Source organism: Mycteria americana, chromosome 6, assembly GCF_035582795.1.
Source record: "Mycteria americana isolate JAX WOST 10 ecotype Jacksonville Zoo and Gardens chromosome 6, USCA_MyAme_1.0, whole genome shotgun sequence".
Taxonomy (NCBI): domain Eukaryota; kingdom Metazoa; phylum Chordata; class Aves; order Ciconiiformes; family Ciconiidae; genus Mycteria; species Mycteria americana.
This window is the reverse complement of record NC_134370.1, coordinates 46,560,832-46,566,379: the sequence shown is the minus strand read 5'-3', so window position 1 is coordinate 46,566,379 and position 5,548 is coordinate 46,560,832. Positions and strand designations below refer to the sequence as shown.

The window sequence follows — 5,548 nt, the reverse complement described above, 5'->3', positions numbered from 1 at the left end:
AAGGCAGCTCTGCTCACCACCGTACCTGCAATGCACCTGTGGGCAGTGCTGCCGTCTGCTCCTCCGGACCAGAGCCTGGCCTTTCTCCTGCTCCTCCACTTCACAGGCTGGCCGGCCTCCCCCTTCCAGCCCCCCGCGCACGCACACACTTCCTCAAGCCGCTCCTCCTGCTCACCCCTCAACCGCGACCACCTCCCACCCTTGTTCTGCACGCAGGCAGGCACTGCCACGTGTACCACCTCCACACCGACTCATGAACGACACTTTCCTGCTCCAGAGCCAAAGGGGAATCGCAGCTACTTTCATCTGGTGATGGAAATTATTGCTTTTGCGGGTCCTTTAATATTTTGGTCCATGCTCAGGCATTGGACAATGCTTGCCAGTGCTGGAAAAAAGCTCTGGACATACCTATTCCACCAAACCAAGACCTTTCCCGTCTCCCTCAAAGTCATCCACACCTCCTCTCAATTGTCATGACCCTTCAAAAACAATCGAGAGTGGCCTCTTCCAGAAGTCCTTCTTGTCTGAGTGCTCCCGTGAGCTGGCAGCGGGATGACGGCCTGGGTATCTGCAAGGGAGCTCCCTGCTACCTGAGCACCTGATGGGCCAGAAGCCAGAAGATCGCTTGGATGTTGACTGCAAGGCCACCTCTGGCTCTGCAGGCAATGGGCCATCCACAGAAATATTGCTTGCGCTAGGTGCTTCTGTTCATTGCATAGTAGATACCGCTTCACGGTATATCTTTTTATATCCAAACACTTCCTGGTCCAAAGGAAATGGACAGTCCATCAGAGGGAGAACTGAAAACATGTGGGCATGACAGTGTCGAAAATGGCCATCGTGCAATCACAAAGCAGTATGAGAACCCACGGGGAATGCTGCTGTCAAAAGTTGCCTCTTCCCTGTAGTTAGTGAGTGGGGGCTTCCTTGTCTGATGTGCTTCTGGGTACACAGGTAGGGTTGGCTGGTCCTGACAGCCAACCACAGGTCTGCCTGAGAGCAGGTGGGTATGACAGGGTCAAGAAATGGCTGTCATCCAATCACAGAGCACGATGAAAACATCTTGGCTACGGTGTGTAATAAGAAAATGGCAGCTGAAAGAAAATGGTGCCCCCTGTGTATGTAGGGGAAGGTACGTCCTGGTCAGATGTACTTCTTCATTCATCAGTGCTGGCATGGGGATTCACCAAAGCCACCATCCAGCACTAAAACCAGTAGCAGCACAAGGCAGATTTTAGCCCGGGAACAGGTAATGAGTAGAGTCCTGCAAAACAAATCACTTACGGGCATGCAGCATGGATTGTGGCAGAGGCTCTTATCCGACAAAGTTATATAGACCAAGAAACCTGTGCTAGAAATGATCCACCTGGCCTATTTGCACGTTGTACAGTAGGAATCATCTTCATTACCCTAGCAATGCCTGCTTCTCACTCACTGACTGCTGAGCTAGTACCAGACAAGTGTACAAGATATGGACATATCCAGTGCGTAAGAAGAAATCCAGGCTAGTTGCTGTGCCTTTTTAATTCAACCAAAGGGCACATCATGCAACCACATGTTAGCCTGGGACAGCGTGAATGTGCCTCCGTCTGGGGCAGACTCTCCATCTCTCATGGATTCTCCGTGCCTGGGTATCTGTTGTGGTTTAGCCCCAGTCGGCAATTAAGTACCACACAGCCTCCCGGTGGGATGGGGAAGAGAACTGGAAGAGCAAAGGTAAGGAAACTCGTGCGTTGAGATTTGAACAGTTTAATAATTGGAAGAAAATAGTAATAATAATAATAATAAATTGTAATGAAAAGGAAAACAACGAGAGAGCGAGAGAGGAACAAAACCCAGGAAAAAACCCAGTGATACAACCGCTCACCACCCGCCGACCGATGCCCAGCCAGTCCCCGAGCAGCGACCGCTACCCCCCCTCCAACTCCCCCCAGTTTATATACTGAGCATGACGTCATATGGTATGGACTAGCCCTTTGGTCAGTTTGGATCAACTATCCTGGCTGTGGCCCCTCCCAGTTTCTTGTGCGCCCGGCAGAGCATGGGAAGCTGAAAAGTCCTTGACTACTGTACGCATGACTTAGCAACAACTAAAAAATCAGTGTGTCATCAATATTATTCTCATACTAAACTCCAAAACACAGCACTATACCAACTAGTAGGAAAAAAATTAACTCTATCCCAGCCGAAACCAGGACAGTATCACACTCAAGTTTCAAAGGGGCTCAGGCACTGAGCAGCCTGCTCTAGCTTTGGGGCTAGCCCTGCTTGGAGCAGGCATTTGGACTAGTGACCTCCTGAGATGCCTTGCAGTCTAGCTTCTTCCGTGAAGCAACAAGTCCCAGAGAGAGCTGTGTCCTCCTTCCTCTGCACCATGAGCAGTAAGTGAGCCTCTTCCCCACACGAACTGGAGCTCAGTCACCGCTCAGCACTTGGTGCATCTCCTGTCCTTTCTCCTTGACTCTCCAGCCCCTTTCCCACACGCGGACTCCTTGAGACCGGCACAGCATTCCCCCCAGGGGTTGGTGTGGCAGAGCCTTCCTCACCCAGCCTTCCCAGCCGCAAGCAGGGAAGAAGGAAGCACCCTTGTTGCCCCAGGAACCACCCATGAGGCAGCACTGCCGTCCAAGTGCTTGGCTTCCCATATCCTGAGGCTCCGGAGGGAATGGAGGAAGTCATGGGAAAGGTAGACATGAGCCCGGAGCGCCCTTGACAGGATGCTGGCATGTGCAGAGTCATAATTTGCTGACAGTTCCTTTGGTTGGCTCCCATGAAGGATTGCCTTGGCCTTGCGAGACGCTGCCCCTGTGCTGGGTACTGTGTGGTCTGCAGTGCATGTAGGTGCTGCGGTCGCCTGTCAGCAGCCCTTGCTGGGAGCAGGGCAAGGGTGCTCCCAGGAGCCAGCTCCCCCTGCAGCAGTGCCAGGAGAAAGCTGGCTGAGTGGCTCTGGCAGCTGCAAGGGGAGGAGCACCAGAGGCAGCATTAGCAGCAGCATTAGCATTAGCAGCATTAGCATTAGCATTAGCATTAGCATTAGCATTAGCATTAGCAGCATTAGCATTAGCATTAGCATTAGCAGCAGCATTACCATTAGCAGCATTAGCATTAGCATTAGCAGCAGCAGCAGCAGCAGCAGCAGCAGCAGCAGCATTAGCAGCATTAGCAGCAGCAGCATTAGCAGCAGCAGCATTAGCATTATTAGCAGCAGCCACTGCTGCTGCCAAACACTAGGGGGTCAGGATGGCCGAGCGGTCTAAGGCGCTGCACTCAGGTTGCAGTCTCCCTTGGAGACGTGGGTTCGAGTCCCACTCCTGACAGGCTCCTCTCTCTTGGTTTCCTTCCCTTTCCCTAAAGGGGAGGGCCTCGCTCCTCTAGGCACTCTGGTCTCCAGTCCTGTGGATTAGGTCTTGCTGCATGTCCCAGCTGTCCCATGTTAGAAAACAAACATGGGCGGAGACCACTCTCCCCTACAAAACTCACATTCTGCGTGCCTCTCTTGACATTCTTCAAACGCTCACCCACAAAACTCCTCTCTCCCTGCTTTCGCTTTACCCTCCAACAACCCTTCTGCTTGGAAGGCATTTCAGGGAGTCAGAGAGGGCATCCTCCTGCTTCAAGCAGGCTCACACCACCTCATCAGTGCTTTCTCCTTCTGGGTCATACAATACTTCGAGGACAGACATTTCGCGGCCTCTCTGGGCCCCTGTTCCCATGCTTAGGCAACCTCGGGGTGATCATTTTTGTTGGCATAGCCAGCCACAAACTGTTCAATTTCTGACCATGGCTCTCATCCTCTGGCCATTGCAGTGACCTCCTTGTAGGCACTGGGAGGCTCCTTTGCAGATCCCCGCAAAGCCTTTTCTTCTCCCAGCTAGAGCAAGCCTTGGGTCCTCATCCCCGCCTCACAAGGCCATAGCCCCCAGCCCCTGACTATCCTAGGGCTCCTCTGCTGAAATCGCTCCAGCTTATCATCCCTTTTCCCTGGCTCCCCACATAGTCTTCCTTCCCCTTTTTGGAGACTAGGACAACTTTTCCCTCTCGTTAGTCATCAGGGAGCTCCCCTGCCCTCAAGTCAGCTCTCAAGTGCTTTCAGTGCAGATACTCAGGGTAACCCCGAGAGACATCCATCCCTGTTGGTCATCGCAGACATGCAGAATACAGTGGCATAAGTTCAGACAGAGTGTCCAGACTGCACAATCCCACGTGGGAGAAGGTACTCGCCTCTCCAGGGACGTGGCAAAGATCAATGGCAAGGAAAAACCACTGTGGGCTGGAGGGAAGCCCCTTGTGGGCAGGAGTGAGGGCCATCAGGACTTTGCTTACGCTTATCAGGCTCTGCCACAGCCTGTTTATTCTGCCCTCAAGCCAAGGGCACAAAGGCAGATTCATAACGACAAAGAGCAGACCAGAGGGTCAGGCAGGTGTCTTTCAAGTGACTTCTCCACGGGATCTTCCTTGACGACTTCACGCTTCTTCCACGCAGGGGTCCTGGCTCAGCTTGGGAAGTGGAGAGCCTGTTGGAAAGAAGCAAATCGACACGTAGGAGGATGATCAAAGGATGCCCGCATCCTTCCCTGGAAGAGACCCGCACCCAAATGGACCTGTTTTGCTCAGCAAGGGCATTCCAGGGGCCAAAGGCCTGGACGGCCTGCTTTTGAGGAGAGGTGCAGGGCATAATCTCATGGCTCTTCTTCCTGGGTCAGGGATGGAGTGGCCCATTCCATGCATTTCAAACTTCAAAGGGTCATCGGAACAGTGTCCCAGAGCACCTGGGAGTCACCGTGATGTGGAAGACTTGGGAAAAACCCTGAGCTCCTGGCAAACATGAGCCACCCTGCTGTGGACTTCAGTGGACATGGTGGCCTGGCCTCAGGTGTGCCAGGGATACCAGAGCTCATTGCCTCATTCCAGCTCTTCCAGGGCTATACCTTGCACCCTGTCACTTCTTTTACCAAAGAAAAAGCTGACACTTCCTTTGTATCAACTTGTGAGTGACAAGATCTCTTGCTGCATCTTATGACTCCTACCTCTTGCCCTTTTGCTGTGCACCTCTCAGGAGAGTCTGCCTCTATCCTTTCCATAACCTCCTGTAGCTGCTGAGCGACAGCAGTTCTGTCCCCTTCTCCCCTCCTTGCCTCCTCTCCTCCAGGATCCACAAGCCCTTCTTATCTCGCACGCACGGAAACACACTCATACCCCAGCAGCTTGAGGTAGTGTGTTTGAAGGGGACTGGGAGGAGGAAGCAGGCCAATTTGTAAACTGAAGGAACAGGAAGCAGGCAAGACTGGGAAGTGGAGGAGCAGGAGGCAGGCCAGGCTCTGCACTGGAGGAGCTGGAGGCTTCCCAGCCAGTGTTTGTCTTCCTATTTCTTCAGGCTCTGGAGGGAATGGAGGAAGACATGGGGAAGGTACACGTGTGCCTGGAGTCCCTTGACAGGATGCTGGCATGTGCAGAGCCACAATTTGCTGATGGTTCCTTTAGTTGCTCCCATGAAGGATTGCCTTGGCCTTTGCGAGACGCATCAGAAGTGTGCTGCCCCTGCGCTGGG

General features: G+C 53.1%; 1 non-coding gene across 1 annotated transcript; it reads left to right on the top strand.

The window, feature by feature from the left end:
- The first annotated feature begins 3,234 nt into the window (after positions 1-3,234).
- On the top strand, positions 3,235-3,317 carry TRNAL-CAG (transfer RNA leucine (anticodon CAG)). The gene has a single exon. It is a non-coding gene; the product is annotated as a tRNA-Leu (tRNA).
- The last annotated feature ends 2,231 nt before the right edge of the window (positions 3,318-5,548 follow it).